At 43.2% G+C, this 21,772-nt stretch overlaps 1 protein-coding gene across 1 annotated transcript in view; it reads left to right on the forward strand.

Annotated features, from left to right (window-relative positions):
- Positions 1-2,676: 2,676 nt before the first annotated feature.
- Positions 2,677-21,772, forward strand: part of SPIN1 (spindlin 1) — a 63,244-nt gene continuing 44,148 nt past the window's right edge. Inside the window, exon 1 of the mRNA XM_024130790.3 lies at positions 2,677-2,710. The gene's annotated coding sequence lies outside the window, so the exon portion shown is untranslated. The remainder of the gene's footprint in view (positions 2,711-21,772) is intronic.

The following is a 21,772-nucleotide window of genomic DNA, read 5'->3' on the forward strand; positions in this document are numbered from 1 at the left end:
CTCTTTAATATATTTTCCATCAAGTTCTCCAATTATCTCCCAAATCTCTTTCATAGCTTCTTTCCTTCAATCATGCAATGGATTTGGTTGTGGTCTCATGTTTGAACTTATTCTTAGCTTTTCTGTGTTTTTCTTGATGTTGATTTTTTTGAAGAGTCTGGTGGAGCTGTTTTGCAAAATGTCTCTCACACTGGATTTGTCAGATTTCTTCCCCTGTGACTAGCTTCATTTTAAACCTTTTTGGCAGATATACATGGGTGACGTAAAACCTCATTTTTGACATTCAGCATGCTAGCAAGTAAGGCTTCTGAGGGCCGTTGAGATATTTTTAGCAGGAAGACTAGTAGTTGCCTTCTCTGGAGTGTGGCCCTTTCTCACATAGGGCTGGCTGACCTCCCCGGCCTGTGCATTCCTTTTTTTTTCAAGAAAATATCTTTTGTTTAATTAAATTTTTTTTTATTATTATTTTTGGCTGCATTGGGTCTTCGTTGCTGCACGGCTTTCTCTAGTTGTAGTGAGCAGGGTCTGCTCTTCGTTGTGGTGCATAGGCTTCCCATTACGGTGCCTTCTCTTGTTGCGGAGCACCGGCTCTAGGTGCGTGGGCTTCAGCAGTTGTGGCTCGCGGCTCTAGAGCGCAGCCTCGTTCGTTGTGGCGCACAGGCTTTGTTGTTCATGGGATCTTCCCAGACCAGGGCTCGAACCCATGTCCCCTGCATTGGCAGGCAGATTCTTAACCACTGCGCCACCAGGGAAGCCCTGGCCTGTGCATTCTTGATAGCTCCCAGTGATCATCACTGGAGGCCAACTTTAAAACAGGGGCTCTCCGGTGTTGGAGGGGGTAGGACAACATATTTGGCTTTGTCTGGAGACATTTTTGGTTTTCATGTTGGAGGAGGGGGTGTGCTACTGGAACCTACAGGGTAGAGGCCAGGGATGCTGCCAAACATCTCCCTTAAAAAAGAGTTATCTGACCCCAAAAGTCAACAGTAGCGAGGTGGAGAAATCCGGGGGATGCCACTGAAATGTTCCAACTAGCTGACTCCTTGGCACCTGCCTCCTTCCATTTCTCCTTGTTTCTGAAATGCTCCACTACTGTCTGCATCATAAACATTAAACATAAAGGAAAGTAACAATTTCTCAACACTTCTTAACTGGTAAGTACGGCGACACACTTTTGTATATCTGTAACTAAATTGGCCCTCTACTTGGCCTGTGAACTTGTAGCTCTTGCCAAGTGTGTCATCTGAGATGAGCACTTTAATTGTTCCAACAGGCACGTAGAAATCTTACTTGGAAGAAAAAGGTGCCAGTAAAATCCCAAAGAGTATTGCTAACTGACAATTGTCCTGAAGGTTAGATACACAATGCTTTCCAATAATACGTCTGTCATTTGACCTGACAACATTCGGGGAGGCGGTTTATTACGAAGTGACTGCGCTTTTGCACTCGAGGAACCACGTCCGCCCAGCGACTCGCTGTTGGACACCGGGCTGGGGGGAGGAGAGGGCTGGGCGGGAGTCGGGAGATGAGTATGTGGGGAGAGGAGAGTCCCAGGCCAGGGCTTGGAGGGGGCAGAACTCCAGGCTGGGGTAGGGGTAGGGGTTCAGACCCGGGGTTCAGCCTCCAGGTACGGCACTCCGCAGGAGTCAAAACTGTTCTGGACGCTTCCTTCCTCTCCCCGTCCTCCTGCAAACAATTAACCTGACACTCAAAGGGCATCTTGGCTGAAACAGAACTCAAACAAGTTCACGAGTAACCGTGGGAATGCCTGGCTCCTGACTTCCGTGGAGAGCCGAGCGAGTTCTCCAGTTTGTGGTGGGGGCGGCGCAAGGCGAGGGAGTGCAGGGTCAAGCGCTGCAGAGCTCACCCTCCCCCGCCAGATAGGGCAGGTGAGTGGGCGAGGCCCGGGTCCGTGCCGCGGTGGCGCAGTGCGGCGGAGGGGTCCGCGCGGGAAGCCGGACGGCACTGGACGCTCTCTCTGCGGCCACGGCTCAGCCAGTGGAGGGCCTTGTCACTGTATCCGGCTTTATCCAAAGGGGCGGCGTGCAACGCAGGTCGGCTTGCTGCTTAAATTCAAAGACAAGGAGAGACAGTCATTCGGTGAAAGCCCTCCCACCGCGCGAAAACGAAACTTCCAAGGATGCCAGACTTCCGTTGCGACCGCGCCGCCCCTCTCCCGGGGCTCCGGGCCCTGAACTCCGCCTCTTCCAGCGCGCAGCTGGGGCGCAGCCTGGCCCCGCAGCCAGGCCCCGCCCCCAGGTGAGAGCCGCGCCCGGCTTCTCCCCGCCGCCAGGCCCCACCCGGCGCCCGGCCCCGCTCCGCTCTGTTCGGCGGCCAGGTGAGTGGTGCCAGGCCAAGGCCTGCTCTGCCACCAGGCCCCGCCCCACCTCCCAGCCCTCCCCCACTCAGTCCCGCCCCACCACCAGGTGAGCAGTCTTAAGCCAAGTCCGCCGGGCCCCGCCCTCCGCCTCCTAGGCCCCGCCCACCGACTGCAGCGCCTGCGTAGTACGGCCCGTCGGGCCGGGGCCGGGCGGCTCGGCCGGTGCAGTCGGCGGGCGCAGTGCGCGTGCGCCGTGCGGCCGGGGGCGGGCGGCGGCGGCCGCGGAGCGGGGGCGGGGCGGCGCCGTCTGGCTCGGTTGGGCCGGGGCGGGAGCGCGGCGCGGGACGGCAGGGCCCGCGGGCTGCCGACGGCGGCCTAGGTGGCCGGCAGGTGAGGTCCGTGCGCCGTGGAGAAGCGGGCGCCGCAACGGGGTCGCGGGCGGGGCGCGCTGAGGGACGGTGGCGCCCGGGGAGCAGCGGGCCGAGGCGCATTGTCCGGGCGGCGGGTGGCGCCTGCACAGCGCCCCCTGCCGGCCGGGCCGCGGGAGGGGGCCTCGGGCTCTGACCGCGCGCCTTTGTTCGCCGCCCCCGCCAACATGGCCGCCGCCCCCGGCCAGGCCGGTCGGCCCCGCGCGCTTTGTTCCGGAGACCTCGGCACACAGTGGGCGGGGGGCGCGGGGCGGGGGGGGGCGATGCGACCGGCCCTGGCGGGGGGCGGGGCGGGGTGAGTGTTGCATAACCCGGGCTGGGCGGGGAGGAAGGAATGGGACCCTCGGGGCTTGAGGGGGAGGGGTTCGAGTCCCCTGGGGCGGGGGTGGGGACTGTATCCCTGGTTGGGTGGGAGGGGATGTAAAGGGGGGAGGGGAACGGGCCCTCGGGGCGTGGGGAGGGGCTGGGGTGGAGGGTGGGAAGGGGGTGGGGGAGGGAATGGGGACTGCCCTCCGGAGCGAGAGAGAGGGGCTCTGGACCGAGACCTCAGAAAGGGGAGGGGGTTCTCCGGGTTCGGGACCCCCCCGAGGCCTGGCACTGGTTTCCCACCCAGGGCTGTGTACCTACGACGGCGTAGCCTCCCCGGTGGTTGCCCTGGGTCCTGCAGCAGTAGGCTTCGTGGAGAAGGTGGTTTTTCGGGGCTCCCCGTAGCACCCCCCGCCTCATTTCCACCGCCCCCTTGGCTGCCTGTCCACGCGCCCTGGTCAGCTCTGCGCGGGACTGGCGAACGGCGGGGTTTCTGCACACGCACACTCACACACACACACACACACACACACACACACTTTTCTTTTTCATCACGAGTGACCTTGAACGCATTCCGCAAGCATTTGCTGAGATTAATTGCGCGGCGCGGAAACTGCGCAGTACCTTCGGTTTGGCTCTGTTCATCTTTCCAACTGCGGATGCGTCCTCGACTTTACCGGATTAGGTTTTAGTGATGGCCTCAGCAATAAATGCCACGAAATAGGCACCCCAAATCTGTTTACGTATTTGCTTTACGTTTATTTGCTATTTATGATTTGTGGATTGGGATTCCTGGTTTTGGAGAGGGTTTTCCGTGCATGTTGAAGTAGCAAATGCGGATTTGCTGTACGTTAAAAAGCAACGCCAAATACATTTAAGTGTTAACGGATTACACTGTATAACGTGACTTGTGCCAAAGACGACATACCTACCAAAATGCGAATTCCTATATAACTTCTGTTGGAATTTTCTGGAAGGAACTCTGCGGTCTGAGCGCATCGATGATGGAGAGTACAGTAATTGCTTTTTACACAGCTTTTGTTAGGAACTGAAAACTAAGCCTACACTTGAGGGTGTATACCAGGACAGATTGAGTTTGTGAACATTCTTAAAGGTTGTGAACTTTCAGAGGCTGTGAAATTTCAGATGGGGGTCAAGTGAAATGAGGAGGCTTCTCCCTCATCCCCCCAACCTTGGTTAATGGGCAAATACCAAAAAATTGTAGTAGCTACTGGTTTATAGAACCTTTATTATCAGACTTGATAATTAAATGTAAGAGTTGCTAAATATGTTTGTCAAAATTATGGGTAATAGATGGGTGTTTCTTGTGAGAAATAAAATAGAATTTCTTTATTTTGACTCTTTTGAGTAGCAAAATGGTTACTTTATTTTTTTTTAATATTTATTTATTTGTTTATTTTGGCTGTGCCGGGTCTTAGTTGTCACACACAGTATCTTTACTTGTGGCATGCTAACTCTTAGTTGCGACATGCGTGCAGGATCTAGTTCCCCACCCAGGGATCGAACCCGGGCCCCCTGCATTGGGAATGCGGAGTCTTACCCACTGGACCACCAGAAGTCCCACAAAATGGTTACTTTAAAATGGCGTGAAATGGGTAAGGAAAAGAGGCCCTCAGTCATCTCTATGATTAACTTAGCATTCTTTTTTTAAGATTTTCTGTGGGTCCCAGAATTTTGATAGTACTGTTTCTGACAGTACCTTTATTTACCAATTCAGACCACAGTAACAATATTTACTTAGTTTTGGAATATATATCTGAAGTAGTGTTTAAGGTGGTATTCTTGGTGACACTAGTGCTAAGAAATGCTACAGGAAAAAGGGGTTCTTGGTTACCTTAGTTTGGGAAACAATGCTTTGTCCTTTTTCTTCTCCCCAAGGGTCACAATTCACATTATCAGGTTAAGGGCTCTGAGAAATAGTACCAGCAGTGTTTTCCGTATTTGGCCCCAGATCCCTTCTTGTTTTGTTTTTCGTGTAATATCTAGTAACACACTTGAAATCCAGGTGATGGTGAAATGTTGGTCATTGGTGTCCTTACCGGTAATGGTACCACTCCTGTAAATTGTGGACTGGGAGGTTGATGTGATTTGTGTGTGCCTGTGCATCCTATGGGAAAGAGTACCTCAGATTTGGCTCTTATCACACTGATAGTGTATAATTATGAGTGATTAATTTGAGGTCTTAACTAGAAGAAATTTAATTATGTAGTGTTCTCACTTCCCAATGACTTACCTGATTGCATACAGTTAAACTCCACTGGCTGCACTCCTTAGTTGTTAGCATTTCTTCGGCCGGTATGTTAGAAACATTAAAAGGATACTGTTGTTCCTGAGGAATTACTGTGGATTATTTTAGAGATTAAAAATAATGCTGTTGGATATTTCTTTTGAATTAGCTGTTAGCAGGATTCTAATTTGCTGAGAAAGAACAGTTAATATATATCATGTAAATACTTTCTTATATTTATTAGATGCTTATGTTTTTTTTTTCTTTTCCTTGAATGAAAAGAAATTGGAAGCAGGGAAACAATTGTGAAAAGGGTAAGAGCTCTGGAGTTGGACATGGAGATCGAATGGCCTTCAGCTCAGAAGAGTCTGGGTTGAAATCCAGCCACACTCCTTACTGGTCCAAAGCCACATACATGATTCATCACATAGCCTTTTTAAGCTTTCTATTCCTTAACTGTAAATTGGGATGAAACCTATCATATAAAGCTATTATGAGAGTTAAATGCAATGGATTTGTGGAATTCCCAGTACAGTTCCTGAAGTGCAGCAGCTGGTGCCAGTCGTTGTTGATTTCCTTCTCCATCCTGCTTTTGAACTTTGCTATAGTTATTAGCATATTTTTTTCAACATCAGGTTGCTTAGTTGTGCTCATCTTCAGTTAAATTTTTTTTATACATTTATTTATTTATTGGCTGCGTTGGGTCTTCGTTGCTGCACATGAGCTTTCTCTGGTTGCGGTGAGCAGGGGCTACTCATTGTTGCGGTGCATAGGCTTCTCATTGCAGTGGCTTCTCTTGTCGCGGAGCATGGTCTCTAGGTGCGCAGGCTTCAGTAGTTGTGGCACGCGGGCTCTAGAGCACAGGTTCAGTAGATGTGGTGCATGGGCTTAGTTGCTCCGTGGCATGTGGGATCTTCCCAGATCAGGGATCAAACCCATGTCCCCTGCATTGGCAGGCGGATTCTTAACCAGTGCGCCACCAGAGAAGTCCCAATTAAATTTTTAATTAAATCTCTACTGGGTGCTTATTATATGGCCTTAAAATTGCCATAAGTCGTGTATGGACATAATACGTAAAGATGTGCCCTCAGAGACCTTACAGCTTGGTAGGGAAGATACCCATACATATGATGAGGAAATTCTATGCTTTTGATATCTGGGAAGAGAAGGTGATGTTCCAGCAGGGTTAAGAATATAGATTAGGAGAGGAAAAAAAGTCTAGATGGAGGGACAGCAGGAGCAGAGTCCTGAAGAGAGTGTTTGAGACCATTCTGGATTTGAATTACAACTAAAAGTTTGCCCTGTATTATCGGTTACTCCTGTGTGACTGATTCCTAGGGTTCCTGGACATCATAAATTCTCTGTGGGTATTGATCATACCACTGCTGACACCACTTACAATTTGGCATGGCCAGTCTGTCTAGGGTTGAATTTGGGGCCAGATTTTAAATAATTGTACATATCACATTATGGTGGTTGGTGTTTATCCTAAAGGTGAGGGGAGCCATTGAAAGGCATTAAACCGTATGAAAGGTGCATTGGAGGAATCTGCCAGTGTAGGAGCTCTAGTTTACAGAGTGTAGCCTGTTCAAGAAGGCAGATGAAGTCATTTGAAGCAGGGGCAATTTGTCCGGAGTCCCTAGAATGTTAAGTTTGTTGACTTTTTTGGGGGTGGGGGGTGGGTGGTAGAGGGAGGAAGGATCCATTCATCATGGATATTGTTTTATCCAAATACTGAGAGAGTAAATGAAGAGGTTAATAAAGCATTTTCATACTATTTTAGATGTTTTTAGATTGTAGTAATAAGGCATGACAACTTTTTAAACTTAGATTATATTTGTTTGTTTGTATTTGTTGTTCAGCTTGCTTATAGTTATATCCTTATAACCTAGGTTTAAGTTTTGGACCTGTCTACAAATGATCCACGTATTTATCTATAGATGATCTGTATACTTACAGACACGTATGTATGACCTGTATATCTATCTGTATATTAACTAATTATGTAAGTTAATATTCCTAGTGTGAGTTTTAGGTCCTGACACAGGATAAGAATGTTGTTTTTCCTATGTACAGGGTTGATTTGTTGTTTCTTTTTGCTTTCTCTCTTTCAGGATCACTGTGGACCCAAGGAATTTTATGTATTTGGTGTGTTTTAATCAAGTATTCATCATTCTTTTCCCTCAGCTTGTTCTAATTTGGGCATGGCTTGGTCCTTTCAAACTAGTTCTCTTCCCTTGGATGCGACCCCATTAATCTTTGAACTTTCTTGCTCAGTTACAAGATGTCTTAGACTCAACTTTGTGCTTTTCCTGCCCAATATCTAGCAGCCAGTTGTTTTAGCTTTTTTTTATCAGGCAGTGGAATTTAGATAACAAAATCTGGTGCTCTGTGTCCTTACTGCTACTGAGATGCCCTTGCTTTCATTGGATAGGCTTGGGAAATAATAAATTTTGACTTTGTATTGATATTTCCAATTCACATTTAACTTTATAGGGTTTTTACTTTGGCTTTATCCTTTCTTCCCTAATGTTAAAAATTTGCATTCTTAGCAACAATAGTTACTTTCCTTTATCCTACAGTATAAATATTAGTAGTTTGAAAACATTAATAACAGTAGAGTGATTGTAGGTTTGTATTTTATTCTCCTTGTTTTAAAAATGTATCCATGCAAGGATGTACAGTTGACATTCTGAATTATAAAATCATTTGAAAACATTTTCCCTCTGATTTTGTAACCAATTTGATCATTAGTTTGGTTTATTTGAATGAAATCTTTAACTTTTAAGGATTTCTTTAATGTTTTAATGTATTTTTTCAGTGTGTAAAACATTTATATAGTTCCAGAATCAAAGCTGCATTACAAAGGTATGTTCACATTCTCCCTTTTCTTCCTATCTCTGCACTGTTCCCCTCCTGCCCCACTTTTATTAGTTTCTGGTTTATTTTTCCACTGTTTTATTTTTGCAAATATAAGCACAAGTATGTTTTTTACCTGCCTTTCTTAAAAAGAAGTTTGTGTACACTGTTGTTTCTTTCTTTTTACTTAATATAGTCTAGAGATCACTTCGTATACACTCTTTTCCATTCATTTGTGCTTGTAGTTTATTTCCTAATTATGAACACTTGGGTTGTTTATATTCCATTGCTGTGAATAACCTTGTGGATGTATTGTTTTGTATTTGTGCAGGTATAGTTTCAAGATAGTGGGATTGTTGGGTAGAAGGTAATTATGTTTGTAATTTGTTAGTGTCAGAAATTACCTTTGAAAAAGGCAGATCTGATTATGTCACCTTTTATGTAAAACCCTCAGTGGCTTCCCGTTGCTTTAAGGACAGAACTTCAAAACGTGGCCTTAATGGTGTGCATATTTCTTATCCTTTGGGGCCTTGACCTCACCTGTACCACATCTCCCTTTGCTTTCTTTGCTCCAGCCATGCAGGTCCTTCTCACATCTCCTGTGCCCATCATCATCTCTGCCACCAGGGAGTGTGGCACTTGTTCTTTCCCTCTTCCTGGAATGCTTTTCTGTCCGGGTTTCAGTTATTCCTAGTTTCATTTAGAGCTTGTCTCAGGCATCACTTTTTTATGAAATTCGTTTTGTGTGAATTTGCACTTTTTTTTTTTTTTGCGGTACGCGGGCCTCTCACTGTTGTGGCCTCTCCCGTTGCGGAGCACAGGCTCCGGACGCGCAGGCTCAGCGGCCATGGCTCACGGGCCTCTAGCCGCTCCACGACATGTGGGATCTTCCCGGACCGGGGCACGAACCCGTGTCCCCTGCATCGGCAGGCGGACTCGCAACCACTGCGCCACCAGGGAAGCCCTGTACATTTTATAATAAAGGTAGAATAGGGAACTTCGATATGTCCATCACTTGCTACAGTAAGTAACAGTTTTCTTGACTTTACTGAAGTCAAGTTCTTCTATTAGAGACATTGTTGTCCTTCCTGGTGCTTATCAAAATTACAGGGTTACATTTGTGCACATGATTTAATGGATTTTTGTTTTCTCAAAAAGGCTGAGCTTCATTAAAGCAGAGATTCTTCTTGTTTTTGTCCATAATTATTTTTCCAGTCCTTAGTTCAGTACTTGGGTTGTGAGTGCTCAAATTCCCTGCGCAGTAGCTAGAATTGTCCAAGGGCAGGTTGAGGCTGTGTGGTTAAACGTGTGGTCTGCTGCACAGGGGTCTGTCACACAGTCTTATTCAGGGATCTCAGTTAACACAGTGTAGAAGCTGACGATGCAGCTCGTTGATAAGGCTGTTGTCTGTGTGCCTGATGCTGGAGTTTGCAGTCCATAGGACAGGCATTCGAGAAAGGAAGGTGGATGTACAGTGAGGGAGAACCCAGACTGGAAGCCACAGCAAGACAGATGGAAAGCTGTGTCAGTTCTGTTGCCTCTGACCTTGGTTGTATGGATATCCTGAAAGAGCTGGCCCTTTGTCATGGAGGTAACCACACACGCTTGGCCCAGGAGGCAGAGACTCTAGGGAGCCTGGAGGAAGGTAGAGTAGTTGTTGCAGCCTCGCATCATTGAAGCAAATGAAGCAAAGCAGTTGGTGCAGGCTGCAGATGTCCTACCAGATGTGTGCCCCTTCACTTGCTCCCTCCACCTGCTGCACAGTAGTCTCTCTTGTGGCCCGCCCAATCTAGAAACAAGTGGGAGTGGAAATCTTGGGGAATGTGATTTCGCCTAGCCAAGTGAAAACGTTGCAAAGCAAAGCGCGATGGGTTCAGGGTTTTAAATTACCAGGTCAAGTTCCACATAAGGGACCTGAAAGTTTCAACGACTGCCCTAAAACTGCAAATTGAATTCCCCGTTTTTAAGTGAAAACAATGGTTGGTAAGGAATGGGATCCTGAAAATTGGATTAGAGGCATATAGTCAGATTCTGATTTAGCTGGAGACCTTGAACACCTAAATTCTGCTGGGCTACCTTTCCCAGTAGAAGCAGACTTTCAATCCCTTGCCTGAACTTAATCTCCCTTTGCCTGAAAAACCTGCATTTGGCTTCCCCTAGGACCATCCCAGGAGGCCCCAAAGGATGAGTTGCAAATTGTGACCCATGAAGAGGTACGCCCACCCTCCAAAAGATTGTCTCGTTTGCCATGAGAGAAATAGGAACCTGGGGAATATTTATGGGAATGGATGTTAAGGGTGTGAGTTGAAGGAGGGAATGTAAAGTTGGGTTAGGCCAAATTTATTGATGTGGACCCATAAGGAGAGATTCTGGATTCAGTGTTACAGCTTGAGGGCTTAGAAACGGCTCTGCTTGGTTGATTGCCTGAAACAAACCAAAGGGTAGCCTGTACTAAGTGGAGTTGAGATGCCAGAACTACCTTGGTATACTGTAGAGGAAGGTATCCAAAGGCTTAGGGAGATTGCAGTGTTGGAGTGGATTTGTCATGAAAGACTTACCCTTCCTGGGAAGGTTCACAACTCAGGCCTTATCCCACAGCCATAAGACATCTGCAAGACATCTGAACATTTGGTACGATAAGCCCCAGTATCCTTGAGAACTTTGGTCACTCTTCTCTGTAGATCAGAAATCACAGTGGGATCTGCTGGCACTGAACTGGGATCTGTAGATGCTGTGGTTGTCAGGTCTATTAAATGGTCTTTTTTATTTAGAATCAATCTCTGGGTTGTAACTACTGGTAATTTTTTGGTTACTCTGGTATTTTTGTGTAACCCTATGAAGTTTTTCCTTAAATTGACTCAGTAAAAGATAAAAGCAATTTTATGTACTTTTCGTTCATAATTACTCTTCACCACACGTTTTAGTCCATAAAGTAGGGTTCATCTAAAATACATTCGCCTTTAAATATATAATTTAAATTATATATTTGGTGGAATTCCACCAAATTATAATTTGGTGGAATCTTTTTAGAAGGTGGCATCATTGAAACTATATAAAATGCCTGTACTCTGTTTGGCCTAGCAATTCCACTGCTAGGAATTTATGGTATAGATGTATTTGCACAAATGTACAGACCTGTATGTATAAGATTTTTCATTATAGCAGTGTTTGTGGTAGTGAAAAATTAGAAACATCTGTCTAATATTGAAGTTAACAGTAAAGTAAGTGATCTTTATATCCATACACTAGAATGTTCTGTCACTATTAAAAATAAGAGGAAAAAATTTCCTATACTGCATGGAAAATGTAATGTTTAGTAAGAGAAGCAAGTTGTAGAACTTAGTGTGTGTGTGCATGTATGTGTTTTAAGATTTTTTTAATCTATACTATGCTTTAAGAATTTGCATGTGTCATTAGATTCACAGCAATCTTTTAACAGTGGTTACCTCTGAGGGATGTGAGAATGATGAAGGAAGGGGGAGGAGGGCTCCATGTAAACAGTCCGGCTGCATACAGCTTCTTTTTTTTTTTTTAATTTAATTTTTTTTGAATTTTTGAATTTTATTTTTTATACAGCAGGTTCTTATTTATCTATTTTATACATATTAGTGCATATGGGTAGCTTCTTAATCTGAGTTAATAGTAAGTAGCAAATTCCCCTTTGGTTTAAGGATAGCTGACTTTTCAGTCTTGCCTTCTTGATTTTTCTTTTTTTCTTTTTTTTTTTTATGGTGAAATGTACTGAAAGTACAGAAGTAGTTACAGATCCATGGTTTGTGACATACCAACCGTGGAACTCTACTCATTTTGATATTAATTTCATTCACTCGGTCATGTATAGTTGTTTGTTTATTCATGTAATGATTTATTCATGTATTATCCATGGTAGTAGTTCATTGTCCTGTTGATAAATATTGGGTTGTTCCCAGTTTGAGCCTGTTGAGGTCCCCCAAGGACAAGAAGACAACAAGTTGGGTTTAGATTTTGCTGTATTGGGAGAAATACTTGTGAGAAAGCCAACAGCCCCTTGCAGGACTGATGTATGTAGAGGAGGAAGAGGTTGGAGAGAACGTTTGGTACGATAAGTTTTCGGACTTCAGTGCAGTTCTAAGAAAGTTTAAGCAAAGCCAGTGACATGTCCTCCAGGCAAAGTTGGGGTCAGAGGAGTTCCTTGTCCTGACGGAATGGACCTGCTTTAGCATCCTGCCTATGGCCAGTCATTGGCTAGAACAGCCTGTGGGAAGTGTTGGGCTGGGGGAATGGTGATGATGGGTTCAGAACAGAGCAGCTCCCCATGTTAGGTGATCCAACAGGCTCATTTCCATGACTGTCACGGGGCTCATGTGAGCAGACATGCTGTGAACATTCAGGTGCATGTTTCTTCTATGCTTTTTTGTTGGGTAGACTTAGGAGTAGAATTGTTGGGTCATATATTTTGCCTATGTCCGATATTAGTAGATAATGCCAAACTTCCAGTGTGGATATACTTATCAGTTTCTATTCCAGCTACAGCAGGGGTCCCCAACCCCCAGGCTGCGGACAGGTACCCGTCTGCGGCCTGTTAGGAACGGGCTGCACAGCAGGAGGCGAGTGAGCGAAGCTTCATCTGCTGCTCCCCATCACTTGCATTACTGCCTGAACCACCCGCCCCACCCCCGTCCATGGAAGAACTGTCTTCCACGAAACTGGTCCCTGGTGCCAAAAAGGTTGGAGACTGCTGGTGTAGAGCAAACAGAGAGCAGAGGGTGGGGGAGAAGGCAAGGGTGGAGAAAAGAGGGGCAGGGAATGGGTGGGGAGTGGGAATTTTTTTCATCTTAAGCAGCTAAGATTTCTACGGTGGTTTGTAACCATAGCATACTCATTAACCTATCTTGTCAGATAAACTTTTTTTGTTGTTTTAAATACACTTTATTTTTAAGAGCAGCTTTAGGTTCACAGCAAAACTGAGTAGAAAGTACAGAGTTCCCCTGTACCCCCTGATCCCACACAAGCACAGCCTCCCCCATTAGCAGCATCCTGCACCAGATTGTACATTTGTTAGAATGGGTGAACCTACATTGACACATCATTATCATCCAAAGTCCATAGTTCACATAGGGTTCACTCTTGGTGTTCTATATTCTGTGGATTTTGACATTTATAATATGTATCCGACATTATAGTGTCATACAGAATAGTTTCACTGCTCTAAGAATCTTCTGTGCTGTATTTGTTTTTTTCTGATTTCTGTCTTCATTCCATTGTGGTCATAATACTATATAATTAAAAGCTTATGAAATTTTTTGAAGCTTGCTTTATGGTCCAACATACGATCACTTTTTGTAAATGTCCTGTGTGTGCTTGGAAAGAATGTGCTGCTTCTGTCTTTGTTGGATGCAGTGTTCTATATTTGTTAGTTCAACTTGGTTAATTGTATTAAATTCTTCTACATCCTTAACTTTTTTCCTTTTCGTTTGCTGGTTGTATTGGTTACCAAGAGAAATGTATTAATACTCATATTTTGCTTTTGTCTGTTTCTCCTTACTTGCGATAATTTTTGCTTTATCTATTTTGTGGCTATGTTACTAGGTGCATACAATCTTTAGCACTGTGTATTTTCTTTACCGGTTGAGTCTTTTAAAATAATTGTCTTTCCTTAAGGCAAAAGTTTTAGTAGAGGTAAAGGTTGATTAGCTTAATATTAATGTAGCTGCATTATCTTTTCTCTGAGTAGTAGGTGCAGTGTATATCTTTTTTTTTAACCTTGTACTTTCAGTCTTTGTACTATGTTTTGGACGTTTCTGTTGTCAGCAGTATATAGCTGGGATTTAAAAAATCTAGTCTGACAATATTTCTTATAATTGGAGTGTTTAGTCTATTGGTATTTAAATTTAACCCAACTGTTGACATAGTTGGGTTTAAGTACGTTGTCTTAATAAGTGCTTTCTGTTTATTGTACCTGTTTTATGTATCTTTTACTCCTTTCTTGGCTTTCTTTGAATGACTTTTTTTTTTTCCTCTGCTAACCTCGAGGTTACTTAAAACATGCATCTTTGACTTGTCAAAATCTAATATTTGGTTGTTTCCCCCTCTTCCTGGACACTTAAACTCCATTCATTTTAGTTTCACTTACATAGCACAGTTTGTGCTATTTTAATTCTGTGTATATTTTGTCTTAGGACATTATTAATTTGTACAGTAGTAGCCATTTAGATTTACCCTTTTCATTGTTCTTCGTTCATTGTTGTAATTCCAGTCCAATCCAATTCCAATTCCATTTTCCTTCTGCCTGAAGAACACTCTCTATTTCTCCCCTGTTGTGTGACTCCAAATCGTGAATTCTTTGAGTATGTGTTAGTCTAAAAATATCTCAAATTGATTTTCCCTTTTGAAGGATATTTTTGATATGTATAGAGTTCTAACTTGTCAGTTTTCTTCTGAGGTGTTGAAAGAAGTTATTAAATTAGATTTTCAAGTTTCATTTTTTTTTCTTAAGTAAACTGTCACTTTAATATTTGCTGTCATGGATGGGATCTATCTTTATTACTTCAGGCTTTTATGGGGTTTTTTTGTTTGGTTTTTTTTTGGTCTTTGGTTTTCAACAGTTTTTATGATGTGTCTAGGTGTATATTTCTTTTTATTTATATTTTGTGTTTATAGGTCTTACTGAATCTGTGGTAATGTTTTTTATTCTTTTGAGAAGTTTGCAGGCATTATCTTTTAAAGTATTTCTGCTGCCCTGTCCCCCCTACCCTCTACTCTGTTTAAATGCATGTGAGGCCTTCCCAGTCTCTTACCCTTTGCATGCTTTGTCCTGGGTATTTCTTCTGATCTCTCTTTGTTCACTAATTTTTAACGAGACCAACCTATTGATAATCTATCCATTGAGTTTATTGTATTTTTTCACTTCTGGAAAATCTGGTTCTGTGATAGTTTTCTACCAAAGTTTTATATCTTATTTTTCTATCTCTGAACATAATAGTCACAGCTATTTTATTTTTCATTTAATAATTTTATCTATTCCTGTAGTCTTCCTGTAGCTTAAAGTATGATTTTGTAACTGCAACATCTGGTAGCCCAATGGGTCTGCTTTTCTGTTGTTTATCTGTCGTTTCTGCTAGTTTTTCTTTTGTCTCTTTCTGGGCTAACTTGCATGGTTGCACATGTAGTAGATTACATTTTTTAAATCGTTTGAGATAATTTGGGGTCAGGATGATATTCCTAGAGAGGATTTATGCTTGCTCTGCCAGATGTCTGAGGGAGCTGGCAGCCTGGGATCATCTCTGCTAAGTTTTAGGGTAAAGAGGAGTTGCGGCTGGACTTCTTACCATTCCCCCAGCTCCCAAGAGCAATTCAGGATTCCATGTCATAGAGACGTGGGTTCACCAGCCCCCTCCTTCCTTTGGTAGTCCCTGGGTTCTAGTCTTTGGCCCCTCACCTTGCAAAGTTGTTAGCCTTTAGCTGCCCCTTAACACTTGGCAGTTATTCTCAGGGAGAAAAGTGGTTGCATATGTGGGGTTTACCTGCTACACTAGGTCCTGCCTCTGGAAGCACTGCTATCTTCAAGTTCTTTGATGCCTTCAAGCATATGGTTAGTGTATGTGTCACTGTGTGTGTTCAAGTTTTTGTCACGGAAGTTTTCAGTCATATACAGTCGTTCCTCGATATCTGCAGGGGATTGGTTTTAGTATACCCAGAGGATACCAAAATCCATGGATACCAAAATCAAGTCCCTTACATAAAATGACGTAGTTTTTTGCATATAACCTATGCATATCCTCCCATATACTTTGTCATTTCTAAATTATTTATAATATCTAATACAACATAAATATTGCATAAATGGTTGTAAATGCAATGTAAAAGCTGTGTAAATAGTTGCCAGTGCTTTCAGGAACTTTATGGAATTTTTTTTCCCCTGAATATTTTTGATCTGAGGTAGGTTGAATCTGTTGACGTGGAACCCACAGATATGGAGGGTGAACTGTACAATAGTCAAGAAAATAGTGTAAAAGATCCCCCTTTGTCTCTGTGACACCATTCCAGTGACCTTCCTGACCTTGATAGCTTCCTGACTTCTGGTATGGCAAGATGTTCCAGGCTCTTCATATATTTCCTCCCGCTCACCTGGAATTAACCTTTTTCTATAAGAAACCCTGCTTCCCAATAGTTTTTGTTAAGGGTGTTCTTTTAGATTTTATTTTGATATTCTAGCTTTCAGGAGAGTGGTGTAAATTACCATTCCATCACTACCAGGATTGTCCATTCTTTACATTGATTCCTGCAGGTGGCCTTTAAAGACACATCAAAGACTCAGGGTTGCTTTTTGCCAGTGGTTTTAGGCAGGGGTTGTTGTGCCATGGACTTTTTCTCAGTCTGGTGAAACCTATGGATACCTTCTCAGAGTGTTTCTGAATACAGTAAATAAAATACAAGGGAGCAGGACTTCCCTGGTGGCGCAGTGGTTGAGAGTCTGCCTGCCAATGCAGGGGACGTGGTTTTGTGCCCCGGTCCGGGAAGATCCCACATGCCGCGGAGTGCCTAGGCCCGTGAGCCATGGCCGGTGAGCCTGCGCATCTGGAGCCTATGCTTCACAATGGGAGAGGCCATAGCAGTGAGAGGCCCGCATACCGCAAAAAAAAAAAATACAAGGGAGCAAAGAAGAAATGTTATATTTAAATAGTTATTAAAATATGAAAACAATGTTAATTTAGTAATATGGCTTTTTTTGTTAATATGTTAAGTGACAGATAAGACATACAGAAACAATTTCATATTTTAAGGTACTAAAGTGACATCTCGATGTTTATCAAAAAGTAAATTGAGGTGGTCTTTTATCTCCTTTCACATATTGATCAACAAATAATTGATGATAGGGAATACAAGAGAGCATAGTAGATCCGTGTGTCATAGCAGTGTAATCCTGACACGCTAGCTACCCAGAGTGAGGTCAGACTTTATAGGCCGAACCACTGTCCTCCATAAAACTGCCCTCACTACAGACACCAGCAATAAGCTTGGTGGTCCACAGGCCACCCACATTTCTGACCACCTGGCTACGAATTCAGGGGTCCTCATGACCTTCTCATGTTTGATAATTTACTAGAACAACTCACAGAACTCAGGAAAATGCTATACTTATGATACAGTTTCATTATAGCAGAAAAGGATCCAAATCCATGACCATCCAAAAGAAGAAGCACACAGGACAAGGTCTGGAAGGGTTTGAATGTGAATCTTCTAGTTTTCTTCCGTGGAGTCAGGAATATCACTGACCTGCACATGGATATGTAATGGTGCATGGAGTTAGAGTATTGTTGACCAGGGAAGCTCTCTCCGGCTTCTGTGTCCAGAGTGTTTATTGGGGTTTCGTTATGTGAGCATGGCTGATTGAATCATTGGCTATGAGGTTGAGCTCAGTCTTTAGCTTCCCTCCGTGAAAGTTGGGCTGCTATCAGGGTATTCAAAGCTCCAATCCTCTAATCCCATGGTTGGTCTTTTTGGTGTGGCCAGCCCCATTGAGTCATCTTGTTAGCACAAACTATCTAGGGGCCCACCATAAATCACAAACACTCCTGTCATTTAGGACATTCCAACGATTTAGAAGGTACTTCCCAGGAACAGGGGCGGGGGTGGGGGTGGGGGCAAGGTCCAGCCAAACTCTTTGTTTTACAACAGTCACCAATTCTGTTGTCACAGTTTGATGACTAATGCCCTGATGGCTGATCCACTCCGGTCATGTCTTGTTCTGTGGCAGGCCTCATAACTTAATTTAGAAGTAGTTGATGAGGGCTTCCCTGGTGGCGCAGTGGTTAAGAATCCACCTGCCAATGCAGGGGACACGGGTTCAAAATCTGGTCTGGGAAGATCCCACATACCGTGGAGCAACTAAGACCGTGCGCCACAACTACTGAGCCTGCGCTCTAGAGCCCACGAGCCACGACTACTGAAGCCTGCGTGCCTAGAGCCCGTGCTCCACAATAAGAGAAGCCACCGCAGTGAGAAGCCTGCTCACCTCAAGGTAGAGTAGTCCCCACTTGCCGCAACCAGAGAAAAGCCCGCATGCAGCCACAAAGACCCAATGCAGCCAAAAAAAAAAAAAAAACACGAAGTAATTGATGAGCTTAAAAGCTGTTTTGAGATCTGTAATAAATGCAGTGGGGTGGAAAGATCTGTGATTTCTGTTGTTGAGAAAGTCAGGGATACTGGTAAAATAATGTGGTTTCATACGCTCATGATGGAAGGAAGTGCTTGTTATATAATTCAGGCGAAAGTTAGGAAAATGAAGATAGAATTTTTCCCTCATCCAGATTCATGATACTTGTGAATTTTGTCCATCCTTAAGAGCTCCTATATTAGAACTTGGTGGTTAGATGTCGTGATTTAGGCTGTTTAATAATTTTGTTTATATTGATATGAGAGTGTGGGGCCCTGTGAAGGCCTTCAGATATACACTTGGTATGTACTGTAGCCAAACACTGGGTAATTAACAATGCTGTGTTCAAACAGCCCTTCATTTTAATCTTGAGGTTTTAGCCAAAGGGACAACCCACGCTGGAGACCTCTAGAGCACTGTTTTTACATGCCATCCATTGAAACATTTGTGACTGGACTTTCTGGTAAATTCTTTTGGGTACTTAGGAAGGTTCTGAGGTGTAATACAATGTTTTTTCTTTCCAAATTTATAGAATCTAAAACTACTGACCCTTTTTCTCTCAACATTTTATTGTGAACATTTTCAAGCATGTAGAAAAGTTGAAACGCAGTCGAACGTCTGTATACTCACCATCCAGATTCAGGAATTGCAAATATTTTGCCACCTTTTTTTTTTTTTAATAATTTTTTTAAAAAATTTATTTTATTTATTTATTTTTGGTTGCATTAGGTCTTCGTTGCTGCGTGCGGGCTTTCTCTAGTTGTGGCTAGTGGGGGCTACTTTTGGTTGCGGTACTTGGGCTTCTCGTTGCACTGGCTTCTCTTGTTGTGGAGCACAGGGTCTAGGTGTGTGGGCTTCAGTAGTTGTGGCATGCGGGCTCAGTAGTTGTGGCCCACGGGTTCCAGAGCGCAGGCCCAGTAGTTGTGGCGCATGGGCTTAGTTGCTCCGCGGCATGTGGGATCTTCCCAGACAAGGGCTTGAACCCGTGTCCCCTGCATTAGCAGGCAGATTCTTAACCATTGTGCCACCAGTGAAGCCCTACCACCTTTTCTTAATCTATTTTTAAAAATCACATCTTAGGAAATAAGCTACAGACTTTTGAGTACCTACAGTAAATCTGTGTTGTTGCCACCAATTCCAAATTTTGCTGTTCTTCTCTCTCTGCTGTTGTTTTCCCCAAACTTTTTAAATGAAACTTGCTATACACTGAAAAGTTAAACCTATAGCTGAGTTATACCTGTATGTTTTCCCTTGAGATTCATTTGCTGACATTTTGTTACACTCACATTTTTTGTTGTTAAGCCATTTGAAAGTTGCAGTAAATTGCAGACATCATGATACTTTTAAAAATGAGGATTTTTTCTTTGTAACCACAATATCATAATTAAGAAATTAAGAAAATTATTTCTTGTTTAATATTCAGGTCCTATTCAGATTTTAGCTATATGTCATTTTTCACATAAATATTTGAGATAGCATACATTCCTCCCCACACTTTGAACCCTTTGTGATGACAACTTTAAGACACTTGTTGGCAGCCCAAACTTCAGCTTAACACTTGGTGCGTTTAGCCGTTTGTACTTTTCCACTAGTGTTGAGACTTCTTTGGAACATGGCACTTTTGCTTAAGCAGTTTTAGAAATTTATTTTCTTTTTATAAATAGCACTGTTTGGTGATAGCAGCTGGCAGCAAATATTTTGATATGTAACTTTTTAAAAATATTATTTATATTTTTTGGCTGCTCCAGGTCTTAGTTGCGGCATGCATGTGGGATCTTAGTTCCCCTACCAGGCATCGAACCCATGCCCCCTGCAGTGGAAGCACAGAGTTTTAACCACTGGACCACCAGGGAAGTCCCTGTGTTTATTTTTAAAATAAGAAATTTATCTCAGGTATGCTACCTATAGTCTATATGCCCACGTGCGTTTTAATTTCGGTGCCGTAGGTTTTTATTTTTTATTATTTATTTGTTTAACATCTTTATTGGAGTATAATTGCTTCACAGTGTTGTGTTAGTTTCTGCTGTATAACAAAGGTGCTGTAGGGGTTTTTTTTTAATATATAAATTTATTTATATTTGGCTGTGTTGGGTCTTCATTGCTGCACATGGGCTTTCTCTAGTTGCGGTGAGCCGGGGCTACTCTTCGTTGTGGTGCGCGGGCTTCTCGCTGTGGTAGCTTCTTTTGTTACAGAGCACGGGCTCTAGGTGCGTGGGCTTCAGCAGTTGTGGTACGTGGGCTCGGTAATTGTGGCTTGCGGGCTCTAGAGCACAGGCTCATTAGTTGTGGCTCACGGGCTTAGTTGCTCCACGGCATGTGGGATCTTCCCAGACCAGGGCTCAAACCCGTGTCCCCTTCATTGGCAGGCGAATTCTTAACCACTGCGCCACCAGGGAAGTCCCAGTGCCATAGGGTTTTAATTTCCAAAATGGAACAGGTATAGTGTGTGCCTTACGGTGGTTGTGTAGAGTCTGAGTTGATGCATGTATAGCAGTGTGTGACACACAGCATGTGCTTGGGGACACTTGTTTGTGAAATTGTGAGAATCTTGTGATCCCCTTTGAGATAGTTACAGAAATATTTTGACTTTCAAAACTAAATTCATGACATGTTTTAAAGATTGTTTAGCAAAATTGCATGCTTGGATAGTTAATTATATTTAATACAGATGGACTTACAGCAAAGGGAAATAAATCCAGGATCTTCTTTTCCCCAACTTTCTTTATGAAAAATTTTAAATTGAAATAAAAGTTCAGAGAATAACATTAGTATGTTCTTTGTATAGATTCAAAAATTAATATTTTGTCATTTTCACTTTATTGTTTGTGTATGTATCACTTTCTTTCTGTGAACTATTTGAAATTCACTTGCAGACATTAATTCAGCCTACCTGTAGAAATTTCAGCATGTATTTCCTAAGAATAAATATATTCTCATGTATAACTACAGTGTCATTATTGTGCTTTTAAAGGTTAATGATAATTCCATAATGTGTCATCTACTATATAGACCCTATTTAAATTTCCCCAGACTTCAATGTCTTCTATAGCTTTTTCCCCTCCAAACCATTCATTCAGGGTTTGCTTGCTGTCTGCTTTTAGTCTCTTTTAATCTAGAGCAGTATGTCTACCTTTTTTTCTTAGGACATTGACCTTTTAAAGAGTATATTCCATTTGTCTTGTAGAAACTTCTCACATTCTCTTGTATCACCTGTATTTCTTAAAAACTGGGAATTAGGTCTAGAGGCTCAAGTAGATTTAGATAAAGCATTTTTGGCAAGAATGTTTTATAATGATGTGATATACTTTGCATCACATCACATCTGGAAGCCTCTAAAGTGTGGTTGGCTCACAATCAGTGGTGTTGAATTGTTTGATCCCTCCATTGTCAAGAAGCATTTATAATCAACAGGTAATTTGGGGGTGATTCTTTGGTACTGTGCAACATTATTCTTTAAGAGCCTTTCACCGGGGCTT

This window comes from Physeter macrocephalus, chromosome 9 (assembly GCF_002837175.3).
Source record: "Physeter macrocephalus isolate SW-GA chromosome 9, ASM283717v5, whole genome shotgun sequence".
Lineage (NCBI taxonomy): Eukaryota > Metazoa > Chordata > Mammalia > Artiodactyla > Physeteridae > Physeter > Physeter macrocephalus.